Below are 22,568 nucleotides of genomic sequence, written 5' to 3' on the forward strand. Positions count from 1 at the left end.
AAACAAGTATGTAAACTTTCTAGTTAAAACTGGGTGTTTCTTGCAGTATCAAGTTATTAACACTGGCAGAAAAGAAAAAATAGCCAGTATCAATTACCATGAATGTGTGCACAAGAATGGCAATATTCAAATGGTACTGAAGGACTGACATAGATTAATTTTGTAAGATGTGACTGATATAGTTATTATGCTTACTAAAATGGGAGCAGAGGGGGAAACAAATATTGCTTAAAGTAAAACTTTCCAGGGATATAGGACAGAAGTTAGAGCTTCTACAGGATAATGGGAAAAATTTAATAACAGGTTCATCAATGCTTAGTGTTTCCAAAAAAGCTCTTTGCTTGGCTATTGATGAAGAAGACTGGCTTGAGCCAGAACAGCTTTCCTTGCTCACCAAAGAAGATGAAAATATGCAGAAATGGAGAGTGTGTCAGTACTACATAAATAGAAAAGGTTTGTTGGCTGTTTGTAGCTGTAACCTCTCGGAGCTAGAAGCAGTCCATATAGGAGAAGAAAACCTTACAGGACAGGCAAGCTCCTACAGGAAACAGAGCTATGTATTTCAGTTAAAATCCTGTATTTTCAGGGATTTTGCAGCCTATGAAAGAGGTCTAAGGTAGTGTCCCTACATCCTGAACCATGCCTTATTAAAAATGCATGGGTGTGAACAATCTAAGGAAAGCATAGAAATCTTTTCCTGGTGCAGACATAATAGAAGCAAGTTTCTAAGTGCTGTGTTGTGCAGCACAGACAATCCTACTTTTCAGTACCAACTTCCCTGGCAGTTACATTCTAGAGATGCTTAAATTCATCCTGTGGTTTTTAATGGCATGCATCATCACTGTTCTGGGTTTCGTTATCACCATCTCTCTTGTGATGGCTCTCGTGTAGGCTTCTGTGTTTCTTCCCTGTGAAAAATCCTTTACCTTTGAGATCTCTTCACTCCTTATATTTCCCATGACCTATTAGCTCTTCAGAGGAAGTCCTGCTCTCATCTCTCTTTTGTACTCTTTTGCTTCAAGTACTTACATGGAGTCTACTTAACTTACGCATGTGTATGTCTTCCATAAATTTATGGAATCCACTTAAATTATACAAATCTCTTGTGGAGTATTCATATCTTCTCTGTGGAACTTGAGATATGATTTACATGTAATTTCATTTAGTGCTTCTGATACTTAAGTCACTTTCAAAGTGAGGTCAGGAAGCTGGTACGGAATGGCCTGCAGCCATCTTGGATCCCTAGATCCCTTGCCCAGTGACACTTCTCAGCAGTCTGGAGGCAACCTCTTCTTATTACACATACTATTAATTTGCTGTGGTGTCTAGTATTGGTCTTTCAGTCCTATTAAAATCAGCTATTTTAATTTTAAGTGGTTTTCTGTGGAATAACAGAACTTCTATCCTGAGGTGTTTATTCTCAAGTAATTAATCTGCCCCTTTTTCTTTAAAATTCTTGAACTATGGTGCAAGAAATAAAAAAAGCTTTCTTGAAGAGCTTGCGTAAGAACTGTCAGAAACTTTATTCTTCCAGTAAAGAGAAGACAGCACAAACAAAGGCTATGACTGATTTACTTCCTTATTCTGCTGAGTCAGGTATTATCTATGTTTTGGGGCAGGTCATTTATGTTTGATATGATCACTCAAGCTGCATCATTAAACTCCTAAGGCCATCTGAATGGGAACTCCATTGTTTTATATTCTATTACATGCAGTCTGTTATTTCTTGTTGGCTTTTGTTCTGTGTCTGATTCTGTTTCTTGTCTTTCCTGGCTTTTGCTGCCATTTGGAACTGTTTTTAGTGGAAGGGATCTAAACACATGGATTTATTTACAGTCTATATGAACTGTTTAGATTTATTAGATCCATCATAATTATTCCTTTCTTCCAGTTTGGAGCACAGTGGGGTCAAATATGTTCTGGCAGACACTTTCTTGGGTTGACCTTTTCTTAGCTAGTAAACTAACACCAGTGACACCTTGATACAATTATTTAGAAACAAACAAAAATTGAAGTCAAATTTAGATTTCTAATTTTAGAAAACAAAATGTGTATCCTGCTGTAGTGTATCTCATCACTCTTCCCTCATAGGTGTGGAATTTGGAGGTGGACAAGTGTTCTTGCTGGAGCCCATGCTGCAGTTCAAGTCATCAAATTTTCTGCATTCAGCAGTAGAATAAATTGCCAGCTGAATTTCTCACAAACATTTAATCTTATTTAATTTTAGTGAGCAGACAATTCTTATATACTCTTCCACCACTTTTCTTGTGTGGAGAAGAGTGACTAGTTCCTGTTCCAGTTGGTGTTATCACCTCTACCCCTCACTGCAGAAGGGGGAAAGGTGATAGGAAAGTGCTGAGCTAGGTCAGAGGGCTGTGGGCACTGTTGAGATATGGACCTTTAAGCTGGTCATGTGAAATTGATCAAGTCTGAGAACTGCAACTCCACTCTGTGAGGCTTAACCTGGATGTGAAGATTTTCAAAGATTTCCCTAAAGCAAAGATAAGCCTTGTCACATTGGGCCCTGCAAGGACAGACCAGTGCTGCCAAGAAAGTGACATCAAAATTAGATGGCGGATCTTATCTTCCTATCATGAGGAAAGTTTTTGTGGCTTTTTTTCTCACAGAAAAATATTTTGGTGTTCTGCATTAGGCTGTGCCGCAATTTTCACTTTTTAAGAGATGCTTAGACCACTTCTGAAGTCTCATATTGAGATCTAGCCAGACAGTATGACTTGCACTCCACAGACCCTCACTTTGACGACTTAAGAGTCTGACCAAGCAAAAGGAATGTGTCTGTCTTTCATTTCAGTGGACTTGCTCTGTATTAAAATAGAGTGCTTCAGGCAATCTGTGGCCAAATGAAAGGCATATGAACTCTTCATTCCTAGTGCAGCTGAATCAGAGCAGGAGGGGATTAGACATATAAGTAGGAAAACATTTCTTATGTTTCAAAGTGATTCTGATTTATCAGGGCTCAGGTGAATAGCATGCTATGTCCTGTCTGAAACTAGACTGAGAGAATCCTGCACGCTACCATGAAGGGGTACAGCCGTGCCTTTTTCTTTCTGAAAAGGCTCTTAAGGCCTTGCAAGGAACTCCTTAAAACAGAATCTTCTCCCTCAAGCATTATAAAGGAAAAGGTTTCTTAGTTAAACTCTATTTGATGATATAGTAATAGCTAAATGAAAAATTCTTATATAGAAGAATGTTTTATTTTAAAAAATATATATATTTTACTTTTCTTGCTTGAGAAACAGGAAAAATACGTTTTCTTTTCCTAAGGTGCTGCACTGATTTATGACCAATCTCTTTTCTCATGCAAACCCTGAATAATGATCACCACTTTGGTCTGAGTTGAGACGGAGCATGATTTAGGACTTCAGTCTTCTAATTCTCATTCCTGCTCTGTGGTTTTAGTAAAGGACCAGAGGTTTTCTTTACCTTCTGAGTATCAGGTGTGAAGAGCCAGAGAGCCTGTGACACGCCAGAAAGGACACTGTATTCATCTGCCACGAGCTTCATAAAACTATATGATATGATGCATTGGAAGGGAAAGAGACCTTTATCCTGAGGCTGCTTCTACCCTTTCTTATGCATTTGAATTCTGAGTGACACAGAAGTTCAGGAAGTGTTACCTAAAAATGCAGGTGGAGCTCAGCCGTCGCTATCAAAGGCAGCATTATGTGTTGCTTCTCTGTGCTTGCACTGAGTAGCATTGGGATGAAACGACCATGGAGGGAGGTCAGACTTGATAGCTAGTAGCTCTGATAAATAGTAGCAATAACAATTGGGTTTTATTAACCTTCTCTGTCATGAATAATTGTAGATCTGCAATTAAGCATCTTAGAACCATGGGCACAGGTTTTCCTTGTGTTATTTGAGCAAATGCAAGCTTAAGTCTAAGGTGCTAGTAAGTCAACTTAATCATAGATGAACTATACCAAATACTGTTATTATCATTACCAGTGAAACTTACATTTTATTATCCCCTGCGTTCATGAAGTATGTGTCTTTTATTGGTAACAAGTTTCTTGATAGCAACTTTTTCTCTTTTCAAGGAAAGTTCTTTCTGTGCATACTAGGAAATAGTTTCTATATCGTGGTAGAACCCTTATTGTTTATTTGAAGGACTGTGGCATAACCATGCCAGTCATGTCCTGTTCATCTTGCTCCTCTTAAAATGACTCATGGTCTCAAAATTGCTGCAAGATATGAAAATCACTTAGCTGTATGCGTACAGGACATCCTGGAAATTTCTTACAAAATATGAAACAAATTTCCTTCCCCGAAGTCCCCTGCTGACATTCCTGGAAAAAGCATGAGATGTGATGATTTGGAAAGCATATTTAAATTTGGCATTGTTTGGAAAGTTGCTACTGGATCAGTTCTGGCGTCATTTTAAACTTCTGTTTTACATGAAAAGATATTGCTATACATACGAGAAAGTTCTAACAAAATATTTTAAGTAAGAAATTTCTCGTTCTTTAAACACTGCTGGTCAGTTCATCTGGAATAAAACTTCTGGAACTTGTGATTGACAGCACTTTGTATTAATCTACTTCTCTATAGAGCAGTATGAGCATTTGATCACTTTATGCTATTTTCTCTTATGCAATAATACTTTGTCTATGTAATACAATTATTTTTTTTTTTTTTTTTAATATCATCTTACCAGAAGAGTCTCATCCTGTGTACTCTTTATGAGCCAACTTCATTTCAGTTCATTACATTGTTTTGCTGATTTGCACACCTTCAAAACCTGGAAAGCTATAGTTCTAAGCTAGGTGCCTTTTGCTAGTGATTGTCAGCTGTATCTTCACCACTGTTTGTGTCTCAGGAGCTATTTCAGGAGTTCCTACTGTTCAGCTGACATTTTGCACTGTTACCCTCAGCTGCATTAAAAACACTGGAACAGAAGTTTCTGAAATCCTTAATGATGACAGCACCTTTTCACAAATGCAGTTTCCATTAATCACACAATGGACGTTATTTCAACCCCAAAGGCTAGAAGAGTGTGGCCATACATCTTCATTGTTGCTTATCTGTCAGTGTCAGTGCACCAGTATCAATGGTTTTTACTCAATATGCAACAGTAGGAACCTGTACCAGGAGAAGCAGACTGTTCCTAGGAATCTTAGCTATTCTCACAGTTATCTTCAAAGTTAGCTTGTTAGGACCCTTATTTATTTTTTAAAAGACTATTGGGGTTTTTATTCTTTGAGCATTATTTAGTGAATGCTCAATTCAAGTTAAGTGAATTTTTTTTTTAATCTTCTGAAGCCTTAAATAATTAAACAAAATCATTTTAACATGCACCTATTGACTTTCTAGCTACTACCAAATGACTTGAAATAAATAAATCATGAAAACAGCCTGGTACTTCACAGACAAAAGTGTGCATTGATGAGGAATGAAGGAGTTGATTCAGCTAGGGTAGCAGTGAATGCTGTTGGAAATGACAGGTATGTGCAAAAATGCAAGCCTGGCATATCAGACTCCACTCTAACAAATATCAGTACATTTCAAAGGGCACTGGAAATGGGATTCTTTTTTTGCAGGTGCATTACACCTTGCAGCTGTTAGGATTTTTTTTGTAGTACTTCATCTTCTAAAATGATGGATTTCTATATCAGAAGAGCCAAAGCAGACTGTTTTAATCAAGGTTTCAGACAGCTAAGCCCCACAGAAATACATAAAAAGATACAGCCTCTGCTCTCATCTAATTTGATTACAGACAGTAAGCATGAGGCTGGAGGACAAATAATATAGATTGAGTTATTTGCTTTCTGTGTGGCTTTAACAATTTTTTTTAAGGATTAATTCTATGCTGGAATTTTCCAAGCTAAGAGTTTCACATAATATCTCTCTTATAAACTTTGGCTCATTTAGTGATCTTGTCAGTGATCTTGTATTTCCTTTGAAAGCTCAAAACACTCTTGTAGATGCCATATTTTTTTGCTTGGAGATTGCACTAAATGATATTTCTTCCTGGAGAAGAGAAGCTATGATTCACTTTTTCTTTCTTAATTTCACAACAGATGTACAGGATTGCAAGAGGATTTTTTAATTCTCTGCTTTACATCAGTTCAGACACACACCACAGCAACCATTGAGCTGCTACTAAAGTAAGAAGTACATTTGCAACCTCTGCTTACATCTAGCTATCCTCTCACCTAAAGAAACAACCTTGGGCTCTGTACCTTGTGACAGAAATGAACAGCTGTAGTAACTGAAACAACAACAAAAAAATGCTACAGATGTATAGCAGGTATGCTTCCTAGTGTTACAGCAGAAAACTCCATATGCCTGGCATTGTACCCTGTTAAGAATCATTAATGAAGTGATGCAGCAGCCTACTGTTTACCAAATATAACCCAGCTGTTTTTTCTACCACTTATAATAATAGTGTAACCCTATCTGCTTGGTTCCAAGGAGCCTGCAAGCATAAACCCTATTGTATTAAGTGCATGATTGGAAAATACAGAAATGGAAATAGAACTTCACAGCTTTCATTGTTAAAAATACCAAATAATGGTTATTAATATTTCTAAGTCATGCTAAGTAAAATGTGTTGCTGTGATGAATATATACTGCTGCCAAAGTATTAGGATGGCTTTCATTTTAACATCTCCCTGTTAAGAGGTAATAATTGCATATAATCAAATTCTGTGTGCAAAGCTCTATGGAGCTCAGAATAAGATACTAATTGCAGCCTCACTGCTTAAATTTTGTTATACGTTAAAATTACCCTCTATTATGTTTTCTGCTTTTCAGATGCTCCCTCATTTGGAAATAAGGTGATTTGGCTTGCTTTTTTTGTTTTTTTTCCCCTCCCAAGAAGTAGTACAAGCAGTATCAAAGACTTGAAATTTGCCTGGTTTTCAACTATACTGTGTAAAAACAAGGAGGAAATCTTGTATTCTGGGAATTAGTTATGTTGTTCATTTAAAATAAATTTTACATTCATACGTAGTTGTAAAGATTTTTTTTTTATAAGGAGCAAAGATACTTAGGGTAGCATGCAAATTTTCATTTTAGGTGAGTGATAATCAAATATTAAAAAGCTGTAAGCCAGGATGTTCTAAAAGTACTGTACTTAAGGTCTAACTAGGCAAATTAAAGTTATACAATGTGGGCTGTGTGTAGAATATTTTTTCCTTCATATTTTTAAGGTGAAAGTTCAGGGTTTCAGCATACTGTTTTTACAGTTTCCCCCATGCTAGAGAACAAAAGGAGCAAAACAGAACCAAAGCATAAGAGTAGAGGGGAAAACGTGAAAGTAACTAATTAAATATGGATAAATGCTTGTCAAGGTGTTCTGGGAAGGCCACCCCTTTGACAGATGAGAACATCAGCAAAAGTAGAGTTCATGTGAGTTTTATGCTGCAAACAGTGCACCCATTTTGGATGAACCATAGATTTATGACGTGTCTAGAAATCTGGAGCAAGTGCATTGGAAAGACAAGATCATTAGTCACACCCCTGAAGGCAGTGAGCCTGGGAGCCATCAGGTTTGCTGACCTTAGGTGAAGTTCTGAAACTATCCTATTCCTCTTTGATTCTTACACCATTCAGATCAGCACAGTGTCTTGGCACCTTGCTGAATGCTGTCACATAACAGTTGTCCTTTGGGTTAATTCTCTCATACTCATCCTCAGCTTAGGTAGTGAAGTCGATGTGCAATGTGATCCTTGGTTTCAGAGGATTTGTTTTTCTGGTTTGTTTGTTTATTTATTGAAAGGTACAGTGGATAAGATCTTCATCATAAAAACAGTTTGAAGTGCACTTTGTTTTTAATAAAGGTAAAGTTTGAAATTTTTTTACCAGGGTAAAGTCTTGTCAGAAAAATGAGGAATTGGAAATTCTTGAACCTTGTTCCTTGTTGCTTTGCAATGTGTGAAATGAGATGGTTAGCATTAAATGCAAATGTTTTACACCCTGCTACTTAACTGTTCTAAGTAGAGGTCAGGTACTGCTGCTTATAGTGACTCACCCTGTGATTTTAAACAGGTAAAATCTTTTTTACCCTGACCACAGAAATACCAGGACTGGTAACTACATTTCTTAGCTAACTGGTAAATGAGCAGAACTGTGAAATTTCTAAACATGAGTTTTAAATTGCCTCAGGTTGAAAGCCTCAGGCTGAAAGCCTCAGGTTAGTCTTGGGTGCCTGTGTTTGTATACATCCTTAAACTGGTTTGTTGGGGACCAGAGCTTTAGAATTTTGAGGTTCCCAATTTTTACCTCATTTTTCCTCTTGTTTGCTCCTGAAACTATTCATGAAGACAGTGAATCTTACTTAAAAATTTCTAATCTCTACCAGTGCCTCTTAGAAAACTTTGCTGACAGAATATGTTAAGTCTCTCTATTTAGATGCCACTGTGTAATAATGTTGTATTGGCAGGATCATATCAGGAGAAGATTTTGAGGTTTTTCTGCTGTGCATAAAGTGTGTGGAGAAATACTGGCATATACAACTGAGAAGGCAATTCAGTATTCTTCTCATTTTCTTCTTAAGAGCATCCTGTGTACTCTAAAAATACTGGGTGTATGCTTGATACTGTCTATTTTCCTAACATTTTCCTTTCACTGTCCACATTATCTCAGTTTACAGAGTTTGGGAAGATGGCTAATGGGTGGGAGGAAACTTGGGCTTCCTCTGTCTGCTTATCTAGATCTATCTGACTCTTCTTTCTAGGAATATTTGCTTATCTAGTTCTTGTTGACTCCTGTCTAGGAATGTCCACCCTGGTTTTCCTGTTGCAATTGCTTGCCTTCCATGTTAGAACATGTTGTTTTCCCACTGCCTTATAGGTCCAATTGAAGGAATGGGTCCAGTACCAGATATAGACTGCATCCCAAAAAGGTTTGGAATTGCAGTAGCTGTGACAAGGAGCTAAAGTGTGAGCTGAATGACAGTACATATTGTACTGATATGAAATATCTTACATCCTCAAGTCTAATTTCTTAAGGCAGCTTTCAGAGAAGGAAATGAAAAAAGTTTGACTTTTATCCAGTTACGTGTATTCCTAGTGGCTATCAGCTTTGAAAACTACTTTGTGTTACTGTTACATGTCTCAGATTTGATTTCTGTTACTTTTGATTGCATTCTAAACTAGTTCAAGGAGTAGTGAGAGAACAAGGAGCCTTTTGTGGTCATAAACTTCCAAGGCAATAATATAAAATCATAATAAACACGTCTTTGTGCTTGAAGATTCTTGCTTGTGGTGGCACCCACTCAAACTTGATCTACTTCCCCAGAATTAGTTGCTTAATAGCCTCCTTGAACACTGTGGTAAGTTGTGGTAAGACTGTTCTCATGTGATTACTAAGTCAGAAAAGGTAGAAAGATGTATTAATAAAGTTGTAAACATAAAAGGTTCTGGAGCATGTTTAGAACTAATCTGGATTCATCACTGTTGATTTATGGAGTCATTAAAATTTAATAACTGCTCGATTCATGGGAGCATTGTCCATGTTTTTGAAAACCAGGTCTAAATTGAGATAAGGTACTATCAGACCTGAGTGTTACCTGTGTTTGTCCTGTGCATTTAACATTGAATTGCAGCATTGCCTGAGCCTTGGTATGTATGAAAGTTATGTGAAAATGCAAGCTTTGAATTATACACATTTTAATTGTACTTGAAGAAGCTACAGTGCTATATTTGTCTATTGTAGTTCAATCTTTTTAACTTAGGAACTGCTGCAAAGCTACTCAAGTCACTCAGCATTTATTTTTAGAGCTGTAGGTCAGCAAGAGGATTTCTAATGCTCTGTTGTAGCAGAGATAGTGGTATTATGCTTCATTGTAAGTACCAACATCAATCTCATATGCAGCTAATATTATGCCCCCAGGAATAGCCATCCTTACTGTAATCCATAGACTTCAAGATAATGTGTCAGAATGGGGACAAAATATTTCAGTGCTTAAATTACAGAAGGTTTTATCATAACAAACACAGATTTAGAATGAGCTATAAGATTCTTTTTAAATGTAATACACTTCAGGTTGTGAAAATTAGAGGTTGGTTGTTCTAATCTTGCCTAATAGTGCAGCTAAACTCCACCTTCAGGTACACCACCTCAGAAGGTGCAATTAGCCCACTTAGACTGACATTCTCCATTTCAATAGCACTGATGTGGGGAAAAAAAACACTGAGATAAAAGATGGTGGATATCACAGAGCTGATGTGGAAATGGGATAGTTTGGGACTGACATGCAGCCTAAGTAAATTCAGAAGCAGCTAGGCATATTAGAATTTAAAAATCCAACATCAGTAATATTATCTGTATCTGTGTTAAAAGTATTCTTCAAGTATTTAAGCTTTCCTTTCCTGATCAGGCTTCTAAGAAACTCAAATTTCCAAGTTACCTTAGTTCTCTAATGTTACAGTCACTGGGGCAGAACTAATGAACTGTTTTCTGAATTAATTTTTGTCAGACTTAACAGTGAGAGGATAAGGAGATGAGAAAGTTGCAAACTAAAGGAAGAGGAATATCAGCTATGAACTTTTTGAGAAGGTTTGCTTTGAGATTACTGTCGTAAAAGAACTAAAACCTCTTGCTTTGTAGCAGCCTGCTAAATAGAGTTTCAGTCTCTTTGCCTTGTGTTTAGGTCCAATAAGCATGTGCTAGCACTCCCACTGCCTTGGTCTCTTCTAAAACAAGGAGAACAGCATTTGCAGATTGCATTTGTGATCACTAAGATTAGATCTGTGTACTACTGGATTATCTGGAAGTATAAACTAGATGTAGATCTTTTTGCCAGATTGAATCAAGCTTGTGATATGTTCCAGTGAGCTATGGGAGGAGTAGTGATACCTGATCCCAGCACAAAGTCTCTTGGTATGAAGTTACCCCAGCAACATTTGAACATGTATGAACTAGTGGAATGGCTTAATGTCACCTGATTTGTTTTTTTTATTATTATTGGTTTGTTCCATCCAGGCCATCATTTAGTAGAATAATTTTTTTTTTTTATCATGGTTCTGACAGCAGTTTCCTGTCACTCAGCTTGTGATATGTACCTCTAGATTTGTCAGCCACCTGCTCATAACTGGGAATGTGTGGAAAATAATGACTTGCAGAGATGGTTGAGGAGGGAAGGAAGGAGAAGGTGTGCTACTTGAATAAGGTTCTAGGCTAAGAAGTGGTTTTAAAAGTCAAAACAGGCCCTTGAGGTTTCTCTGTTCAAATTTGATCACAGGGTAAAAACTGATGAGCAGTGCATTCTAACTTCAGACACTTAGCAGCAGTGGAGTCTCTCAATGATTTGAAAAGAGTGTGCACGACACGTGCCAGCATCCTCACGGCAGTTTGTTGTACTAGTTTACTAGCACACTAGGAAAGCTATGCAAATGTTATCACCATTCCTGATTATCAACTCTACAACACACAAACCTGCAGTATGTTTAAATTTTAATAAAATTTTTAGTCTCTGAAATTATCTTGCAGCAGAGGCATCAATTAGGGAGTGATGAAAGGGATGTGATTTTTATTCTGCATCTACAAACTTTTTTCCATCTTTTTTTGTTCTTAGACTTGATTCCTGTGACCTCGCTGTATGTTAACCCCACTAACTAACAGTGGGAAGTGGCTGGCTGTCCACAGTCTCTTTCTAAACTAAAACTCATGATGAAAACTTGTGCTTCATAACAGAAAAACAAAAACAAAAAACCAAACAAAGCAACAACAAAAACTATTCCATATCAAAACAGCTCTAGAACAATACTAACTTTAATGACTTAAATTCCAAATAGGAACTTTTTTTTTCCTTGAGAACTATGAAATTGGCTGATTTTTAGGAAAAGCTGCAAGCAACTAATTCTGGCGCTTGTTTATTTGGAGTTTAGATCCAAGGCATATCCATAGTACGAAGATAAGAAAGGAAGATTATCAGGGGAGGGGATGAGCAAAACAAGGAGTTAGCTGGGAGAAGGTTCCAGCCTTAACATTTTTGTCTTTTAAAAGTCACAGATGAAAATATCAAATTTATCATTCATCTCTCCACTCTTCGCGTTCATGTTGACAAAAAGATGATTGAAACCTGAGAATGCTTTCAAAATGCTACCTTTTTTCTGTTGCACATATTATTTTTAAGCAGATGCATTTCCCTATTTTGAAATATGGTTTTTGCTTTTGACTGTTTTAAATTTTAATACTCTAGATATCTATCTACATTACAAAATAAGTAATGTGCTCTTTTTTGAGGCAAGGCTTTATCCTAAATGTTGGTGAAGAGTCTTTCACAGACTTTATATGCCGTAAGCAATAGGTTGAAAGAGATGAAAGATTACTTCTATCATTCAGTTTTAAAATGGTTCAAATAAAGATGTTTTTTCAGAAATTACTGTCCATTAAAAAATTAGCATGTTTTCCAGTGTTATCATTCAAAGTGTTACCGACTTCCTCCCGGCAGATGACACTGCTTTAGGTTTCAAATACCTACTAATTCATGCAGCATTTGAAAACAAGCATTCTAAACAGGTGCTACCTGATATAACTCGTTTTTATCCTGACTTGAAAGACCTGATACTAGGATATTATTTGCATATATTTCTTCTTTTTCCTTGTATATTGGAACCACTATGCTTTGCAATATTTTTATGCGCAGAATAGTTTTTTTTAAAAATAAAGTATTGCTCTAGGCATTTTAGAGGTTTAAATCATGAAACTGGGAGTCTTGAATAGGTTCTCATTTAGTGTGTCACAGTGCTCTTAGTGAAATATTTTTCTATTCACTTAAAATACTACCTTCTTGGTAAAATACACTAGTCTCTTTCAATTACTTTGTATTAAACTGATGCGAGTCACAACAAAATTTAATCTGATGTTGTGTGCATTTAGAAATATGCAAGCAAAAAATCCAATAGTGAGCAGAAAATAGGCCTTGTAATTACTTACTACTACAGCCAGAGCTGTAGATAAGATATTCCCTTTTACTTCACAAAAGACTTTAGCTTTTTTTAAAATGCATTCAGCTGGAAATTATTAAGCCTGAAGTTTGTCTTGACCAATTTCTTTGGTAGTAAACAGAATTCAAAACAATTTAATACTGAGCTATAGATATTGACATTTTACCATCATTCATACTTGAAGAATAGTAGTTAAATGTTCTGGTTTTACTGCTGCTTTTCTGAAAAATCTAAGTGATGACTTGATAGGTACCTCCAGGAGCTTTTTGCTGATGGCTTTATTCAGAAAAATGTAAGAGCCAATTCTGCAAAAATAGATTTTGAGTTTAAAATCTAATTTTAACAAATTTCTCTGAATCTATAGTTCATGTATCAACTTTTCAGTGTATAGTAAGAATTTTTTCCAGTGAAGAGCATTCAGTCTTGCTGTGAAAAACAGTCTCTTCAATTCTTGAAGAAATGCACTCAGATATGCTCCTGTCAGAAACTCCTCTTTGGCAGGGGAGATAGTTATCTCTGTACTTTGGGACTAGCAAGTTTTTCAAGAATTATTTTTGTGATCAACCATGAGAGTGCTGAGGCATGGAAATAATACAAAACTAACTGATGTACAAATTAAAAGACTGTATTGCTAAATGTCAAGAGTGTTCACATACAATTTTAGGACTTAAGGAAAGCTACATATATTTCAGAACTGTTTCCTGTGGGTGCTAACCACCACTAAAAAAAAAAAATCAATCGAGATATGTACATGAGACTTTGTATTTATAAGATATCTGACCTGTAATTTGTTGCTCACTGGTAATGAAGAAGTTTTGCAGTGAAAGAAATACAGACCAAGGGTAGTAATAAAATTCTCTCTGAATTCAAGATCAGACATTATTTTCAAGGAATGATCGAAATCAGAAATAATACGTATTCCAAGCCAGAAAGGGCAGCTGTGATATTTAAAAATAAAATTAAAAAAAAAAATCAAAACTATCTTTAGAGGGACCAATCAGACTCAATCTGTTCTTTGCCAGTTTTGCTTCTACAATGATGATAAGCTGGGGGGGGGTTAAATGGCAAATAGAGGATGGTATGAGAAAATGATGTAGAGCTAAGTATTTTTCTCAAATGAAAAGAAATTATTATTACAAATAATAACTCAAAGTGACAGTATTGAATAGCAAAGGGGACTCAGATCTTGTAATGTTCTGTACACACAAAGAAAACATAGCTATAAATCGCCTGAAATGAGTACTTAGGTGGCAGAAAGAAAATAAAAGGTTGAAACTAAGATAATTATGAAGACTAGAATCTGATGCTAGTCAGATTACAGAATTGGAATCTTTTATCTTTTTATAAAAAGTATTAAAGAAGAGTCTAATTGCACAGGACTCTGAACAGAGTAGTTGATGATGTAATTTGAGCACTTTAGACAACACTGTAATCAACCTGAAATTTTTGAAAGGACAAAAATCAGATTTATTTGTATAAATGTATTTTTAAAAATTAACACAAGATGAGAAGAGGAAGAAGTGGGGTTGCAGGGCACACCAGACATCACTGAGTACTGTTAATAATATAGTTTTCTAGCCATGATCTGGGTTTTCTTGCATGGAAGAATCGTAATTGTCACAATATAAAATTGTGAACTCATACAGTAGTGCTAAAGCTCCCGTAGATTCAACTCTGGAAATATAGATTTGACTTCCTGGAAATAAGAGTAAAGTATTCTTTATTAGGGGTGGAGCATGTTTCTATTTCAGTATTTTATTCCTCTTGAATGAAGTAGAAGGCATTTGGATGGCTTTAATATCCTGTAGACCTTATATAAATACTCTGCATTTGAGACATACTGAAGAAAATTAAGTAGTTGCTTTGTAATTGGAAAGCAACTTTTTCACTATATTGTAATTTATATTTTAAGAACACGTGGCGTATACATTAGATCTTCCAAATGACTGCACATTACCTGTACTGAGAGTAATGAAGCCACCACAATATTATCAAAACTGGCTATCTTCTTGCTGATAAATCTTTGTAGTCCCCAAAGGAAATAACCTGCCTAACCAAATGCACCAAATGACCTTATAGAAAGTGAGTCAAGAACCCCTTCAGGTCCTTGCAGATGATCAGTAAGAGAGAGATGCTGATGACTGGTAGGTGAACATTTCTCATAAAGTAACCACACTGATGAATCAGTCCTGACCCTCAAGGGACATCTAGGAAGTACCTTCAAAAGATAAGACTCAATATTAAAATTCATGACTCTGTTAAAAGGCAAAAATGATAGACTTGTTAGAGATACTGTTTTTATAGGTATTATAAATTTCTTAACCTCTCTTCTGATTTCTCCCATATCCCCACCTCAGTGATAAATCTGTGTTTTCAAGGAGATTAGTTATTTCTTTGTTTTGACAGATCATGCTGTGTCACCTCTTTTTTAATAAGCTCTCCTATATCAGAGGTGGAAGCTACTTTTCTTTCAGATGGGTTGATTAGCACACTGGTTAAAGTAAAAGCAGTTCAGCTTTGAAGATTGCTGCTTCTGTTTCAGACCTGAGAAGTGCTTGATATGCTTCATATGGGTGTGTCTGTTCCTTCCCATGTGTAGCAGTTGATCTAATAACAGGTATCATCCCAGCATAAGCTTTTGCTCACTGTGTTATTGAGGCAGCCAAACCAAATGACAGCCACCTTTGTGTGTGAATGAAATGCTGGCCATTGTGTAATTTGGTCTCCTAATATTTCTTTAAAATTTCCATTTTAGGTCCAGCTTACAATACATAAATATTGTCAGATCCATGTATCTGTATTTTTATGAGAAGTAATTGAGGTAGAAAGGGGAAACTGATAAATAGTAGTAATTAGAAGGCATAATGGAAAGTAAAGCAAAAATTAAGCTATAGCTTTTCTCATGAAGGTGAAGTCCAGTTGCATCCCTTTGGACCTTGTTTCTTTGTAAGGGAGGGTACTAATGCTGTAGGTAGAGCAAATTCACCTGAACTTAAAAAATGCAAACCAAACTCTTATGTGGCAAAGAGTATACATAACATACACTGTTTACCTGCTCTAATTTGGGAGCTATTCAGAGGCAGGTCAGGAAGGTGACCACCACAGAAGACCAGGAGTGCTCTGCTGGAGATAGTGTGGTCATGAGGGTAGATCTTCAACTAGCATTAGATGCACAGTGGGTCACAGAAAAGAGTGGGCATTGCAGTGGTATATTAAGGTGAGGCTAGCTGCTCTTCTTTATATGGGCTGTGTGAGCAACAAGGTTCATGGAATTTAAATTCCTCTATAGATCTTCAGATGCAGCACTGATGCTTATTAAAATATCCTCAGAACAATTATATTAATTTTGTATGTGAAATTCTAGATTGTTCTAATATTCTTATGAATTTCTGTTTGTGTTTCCAGGAAATATTTGGGTTGGATTTCTTGTCCAAATAGATAAGCTATCACTTTTTAACACTGGGGTATTACTTTTGTTACTATTAAAAATTCCCCATCACCTTTGCTGCTTCAGTGTTTCACAAAGTCACTTGCATCCACTGTTGTGAGTTATGATCTAAATTGATTCATTTTAAACTAGAATTATATTAATTTTTGATTTATTGTAAACTCATAGTTGTAAGTAAATGTGTACAGTATAATATATTTAACCTTTATTTTCATACTGAAAATAATTTCCTTTCTTAGCATTTGGATCAAGGAAGCAAGGTGAATCTTGCTGTTTTCCCAATGCTTTTCTTGGCTGTGTTCCCCTTTTCCATTTTTGTAGGACCTCAAAACAAATTATTTTCCCCCATAATGTGATTGCATATTTATAGAAAGTACAACTTGACTTTAAAAGGTAAGAGTGAAGCAATTGCCCACGAAATCATATTGAGCTGGAGTCTAGGATATAAATGGCACACAGTGTGAGGGATCAAGGAGTGATCATATTGTGCTATTTATGCCTTCCTAATTGCGTTCTGATTTGTTTTGAAGCAGTATTTACATGTTTTATGCAACTGAAAAATAGTTCTTCAAAGAAGTAAAAAATTCTATACTGCCATAAGGGCTTTGACCAGTGTAATTAGTATAACTCTGGACTGATTACTGTAATGAATTACACTGAGAAAAAGAAAGCAAGATAACACATGTTCTGTTTGCTGGCTTTATTTCTAGGTCATTAAAGATGGCTCAGAGCATGTGTGTATAGATGAAAAAATATAAAACAGAGGAGAAATCAAAATAAGTAATGTCTTGAGAGATTTACATATGATGAGGTACTATAAAGGTTAACAAGTCTGAAGAGCCATTGGAAAGTGTTGACTGAAGTATGTAAAGATGTGAAAGCCAGCCCTTCTTTTCCATTTCATGTAACATGAGACAAGAACAATATATGAGCTCTGAAAGCACAATGTATTTGGCAACAATGAGAAAGACATACCTCACACAGCATGCTGCCTTATCTTCTATTTTTGGGTTTTTTGTCTTTTTTTTAATGACTTGGGACTATCCAACTGTCTTTTTGCTTCCCAGAATTTGCTTGTCTGTATTCATGATGTGCTCCCTATTGTGCTCCAGTATAGGGGAGTTCCCCATGAGTGCTTCTTACACCCTTGCGTTTTTGTACCCTGTTATCTCAAAACTGATTAAAAGATAATGGTGTGAATCTGTGAAAGATAATAAACTGGATCAAAGCAGTTCCACTTTAGTGCAAATCCATAATTTATTTGACAGTTCAAAATGTGTTCAATGTATTTTTCTGTGCCACAGAAAAGTAGGGTGGACAGAGAAGCTGTAGACTCAATTTTTAGAGGGATTTATGTGCCTAACAATGCAGATAGAATGGTGATATTTGAAGAAATACCTATACATCTGGTTTATCCTAATTTCAATAGGTATATCTTGGTATTTGTTTAGACAAATAATTTAGGTAATAGGCAACATTTGTTATTTAAGGTACAGTAAAATAATTCCAATCTGTTAAATGGCACACTCTAAGAAATATCTAAAACTTATTTGGTGATAGACAGTGAGAGAACAGTTTGTGGGAGTGAAAGGAAATGATCTTCCTTCTTCATTTCATCTTTTGAACTCCTGATCAGATGTGATGATCCATATACACCAATGGAATCCTTTTCCAGCCAGTGAATGAAGAGAGTTGGTTTTATTTAAAAAGTAGCCACCTGCAAAGTTCCTTCCCCCTTTCACCAGGAAGCTTTCAGACCTTCTTGTTTTACCAGTAATTTAGCATGATTTTGTTGCCCTAGACTTCAAATAAACCACAGTGTTTTAAATACTTCTATATCCCTCAAATTTTTGGCAACAGGAAAACCAGCTGAAATCACTAAACTGCTTTAACTTTGGGAACTGTTCACCAAGTATTCCTGGTTGTTATCCATCCTGATTTGTATCAGTGCCAGAACAAGTTCTTTTGAAATGCGTGAGATAGAAACCCCATTCTCTTCAAGAGGAAGCACCTTTCACTGTGCAGGGTTGTCTCAGACCAGGGGGTACATTATCCTCTTAATGCACTTACATAACTCCCATTAACATTGGTGGAAATTACATGCAGTCACTCTGAAGTGAATACACTCTTTTGTTGAAATGAGCGATCTGTTGTGACAGATTTTCCAGCAATGTTAAATCAAATTTAGATTGCAATACTAATGTCACTAACACTAGTTTTACTATCTTTGTTGCTTGTAGTTTAAATTAGTGAAAATTCACTATGTAGCTTTATATTAGGTCTTGTTTGTTATAATGGAAAATTTCATTTCCAGTGCTGTAGAAAAATTTTACTTTTAAGCTGAGAGCTTGTCCATTTCCTTTTTCAATGTAAAATGTGGACCACTGTCTAGCATTTTCTTTTGTCTTGGAAGTTGCTGTCTGCAGTCCCTTTAGAGATCATTTTGTAGAGGTTGTGTACTGCAGAGGGCAAACTGTTGGCCTGTGATTGAAGCAGAGGTACGCTGGTTCCTCGTTCTGTTCCTGGCCTTGTTGCTTGAAAGTCTGGCTCTGGATGACTCAGCTGCCTTATCTGACACCAATTTATGTCTAAAATGTGCAGAATCAGAACACCATAGCTCACAGGTGTGCTGTAAAACTTAATTGTCTGTAAATTGTTTTACTGTGAGATGAAAGTCTCTAGCAAAAGGTCAAAGGTTATCTCAAAAGCAATATAACAATTTTATCAAAAAGTTGGGAAGATGTAGCTCCTGGTTTACCAAAGTTTTTGTACTAGTGTAACTCCCTCTTAGGGAGCACACTAATAGGGTTACACTTTTGCAGCCCCTAGTGTGGACCCAGTTGTACTGACATAAAATGCTTCACTTGCATTGTTTTTTCCTGTCCCTACAGGAGCATGCTTGGTACCTGAGTAGTGTGACATACCTGTATTTGAAAGAATTGGGCCATTTCAATTTTTGCTGATTTAGGGTCAACTTGGTTTAGTCAAGAATGCAGCCAACAATGAGAAAGTTCAAGGTGCTCATCCCTCTCCAGAAAACTACAAATTAGGTCACTGGAGGCTATGCTTGTTTTAAAGCAAAAATCCAGATAAATTATAGGTGGAACAGAAGTTTCAATCTTGTGTTGCTTTTCAAAATATTTACTTCTAGAGCTCTATATCTTTGTGTTTCATTTGCACTGGCATTTTTCCTTAAAACTACAGCTAGTCATTTTATCAAAGCATTTTCAGGAACAATCATATTTCTTCACTGGTTTCTGCAGCTATGAAAGGTGTATATTTTGTCTTGAGTAGGGAAATGATAGAATCTTCTTTTTCTAATCTTTCTTCCTCTTCCACTGATTGCTCTTCTTCCACAAGAGAACTATGTCCTGTCCACTTTCAACCAAATAAACCATTTTTCCTGTAGCATCATCTCATGATAAAAATAATGGCTTAAAGTGCTTTTCATTTTTAGATGTTTTCTTATGTATATTTTTAAAATTCAAAATAAAAGCCTAATAGATAAGGTGGGATTCATAATCTGCCCACCTGTATGTATAATTATGTAGTAAATTTAGTAATAAGTGTGAGGAAGTTCTGAGATCACCTGTGGTGCAGGTGTGGCACTCTCAGCATGGGAATGCTAGAAGAAAATGTTGGGTTTTTTAACATATTAATGTACTGGTGTATCTGAAAGATCTTTTAGAGGTCCTTAAAGGATCCACTGAAGACATTACATATTTAAATATTTACACAAACACTAAGTTCCAGGATTAAAATGAAACTTGGAACAAATAGGGTAGATAGCACCAGCTGTAAACAGTCCCTATCCCAAAGAGCTTAATTAGTTTCCCCACAAGGTGACCGGGGCTGTGTTCCCGGCACATGAAGAAGTCGTAAGGCTCTCGCCACAGGTGTCTGGGGGCAGGGCCCCAGGCAGACCTCATCCCCGTTTGGGCATGCCACCAGCAGCTCTGAGGGGAGATCAGCACTGAAGAGCCTGTCTGAGCTCGGCAAAGAGACAAGAAGAGAATAAAATATGAGGGGCAATTAATTCACTCTCCCCACCCCTCACTGGGATCATCCCCTTTGCTTATAAAGGCTTTGTGCACCCAGCCCAAGCTCAGCGTCGGCGCCTTCCCCTTGGAAGGGGGTTGCTGCCGCTGTGCCTTCCCGGGTTGGCGCTGGGGTGCGGGGGGGGAAGAGCCCCGCGGCTGCCGCTGGACTCTGAACGAGCCGGGGGCTGGTGGAACAGGTTTCCTCTCTGTGCGCCGCCGGGGCATTGCGTCAATCCAGGGAGGAGGATCCTCGAGGTAAATGAACTTTTTAAACGGGAAAAGGAGAAGAAGGGAGAGGAGGAAGAAGAGGCGGGGGCAGCACCCGCCCGAGCGCTTCCTCTCAACGCTTGTTCGGGAAACAGGCTTTCCCCGCTGCCGTGGCCGGAGGATGCGCTTCTCTCCCCCGTCGGGCTCCGCGGGCGGGCTGTGGGAGCTCCGGCAAGGCACCGCTGAGCGCAGCTCCGCGGGTGAGTGTGCGGCGGCTGCGCTGCCCGCGCTGCTGCTGCAAGGGCTGTCTGCCTGGAGCCCTCCCCGCCGCTCGCCAGCCAGGGTCGGCGCGGAGCCTGGGAGCTGCTGGGCGGTGGTGCCCTCGCATCGGGGACTCCCGGAGGCCGAGCCGGGCTGCCATAGCGGGCATCCTGGGCGGAGGGTCTAGCGCAGCAGGCAGCAGCAGGTCTGGCCGCGCTCCTGCTGCATAGGTAACGGGCGGGGCTGGAAGTTGAGTGAGGTGTTCCGAGAAAAGGGGCTTGGGGCTCAGAGAGCAGGCAGCGGCCAGCGAGTTGGGTGGGTGGGTGCTGGAGGAGAGGCGGTGCGGTCCTGCCGTGGCGATGGCTGCGCGCCCGCTGCCCCTGGTCAGCCCGTCTGATGCGGCCGGAGCTCCCCGGAGCGACACCGCCCTTCGGCCCTGGCACCGCCGGGTGGGCGCTCGGTGCCAACCCCGTAGCTGCTAAACCCGGAGGAGGCGGCATAGTCCCGGCGGCGGTGGTTGCCGGGAGGGCCGTGTGTGTAGCCCCCCCTGGCCCGGGATGTGTCCCCTTGGTCGCTGGGGTGGCCGCGCCTTGCTGGGGCTGTGCGGAAAAGAGTTTCCAAACCCAGTTGATGCCATAGCACTTAGCTTCCCGTTTAACATAACCGTGCTCATCCGGGTAATACACGTATCCGACTGCCTATATGTGTATGCGTATGTATACGCACATGCATATAGCATGATTATGTTTTCTGTATGTGGCCTCAAAAAGATTCTTCTTCCTTGATAGAACGTATCTATGTAATGGTTAACTGGTCTCGCCTACTTTTTCTGTCTCGAGCGCTTGCATGCGTTCCTTTTTGGTATTTTCAGAAGGAAAAGTCTACGGTCATTACTTAATGCAAGTTAATGTAATTATCCTTAAAGGCAAAGATTGTATCTTTATTATCTTCACATATTTATAATTAATAACAGGGAAAAAATTCTTAATATCTGCAAGTATCTTTGTTGCTGGATTATCACTGCATGTGATGCAGAAAAGTGTGTTTATTATTGTGAATTTGGGAGATCTCAATAGCAATTTAACCTATATGAGGACTAAATAGTTCTGTGTGTATTGCTGGGAAGATCTGATCCAAACAGTCGACAGAGAGAATAGCACAGATTCATGGAAAGTATATTGTGCTGTTTAAAACACTGTTGAAAATATCAAGTCCTAGGGAAAATTATAACTACTTTATAAGTCAGGATGGGGTTTTTTTGTTTGTTGTTTTTTAAATTAAGGTACAGAATAGGGAAGACGTTCTGTAGTGCAAGTAATTTTATATGTGATAAATATTTAGGTTTGGTGTAGAGTTCACTAGCATAAGCAAAGCGAGTCAGAAGAATGCATCTGAATAGTAATTCAGTGCTCTATTAAGTGTGGAAGCTCTGTTCCTGACTTCTGAGGAAATGGTAGATGCTTGCAAATAAAGATAGTTTAACCATAGTGTGTGTAGGTAAATCAACACAACTATAATCTTTGACAGTCCAGTCCAATATAACACTGGGACTTTGATTTTGTATTTTCTCTTAAATTTTTGACTGGGGGAAAAAAATTGGAAAGTACAAAACTATAAGAAAATACGTCATGTTGTTAGATTACAGGAGTAATGCTGTTACCAGCCTTCCCCTGGGAATCTTATTCACTGCAAACA

At 37.9% G+C, this 22,568-nt stretch overlaps 1 protein-coding gene across 12 annotated transcripts in view; it reads left to right on the forward strand.

The window, feature by feature from the left end:
* Positions 1-22,568, forward strand: part of SULF2 (sulfatase 2) — a 115,570-nt gene that overhangs the window by 31,027 nt on the left and 61,975 nt on the right. For 4 of the 12 annotated variants that reach the window (XR_011729073.1, XR_011729069.1, XR_011729074.1 and 1 more), the window contains exon 1: positions 20,684-20,872. The exons of 3 other annotated variants lie outside the window; for them this stretch is intronic. The gene's annotated coding sequence lies outside the window, so the exon portion shown is untranslated. 5 more of the 12 variants (XR_011729072.1, XR_011729076.1, XM_071759954.1 and 2 more) reach the window with 4 other exon arrangements.

This window comes from Heliangelus exortis, chromosome 16, assembly GCF_036169615.1.
Source record: "Heliangelus exortis chromosome 16, bHelExo1.hap1, whole genome shotgun sequence".
Taxonomy (NCBI): domain Eukaryota; kingdom Metazoa; phylum Chordata; class Aves; order Apodiformes; family Trochilidae; genus Heliangelus; species Heliangelus exortis.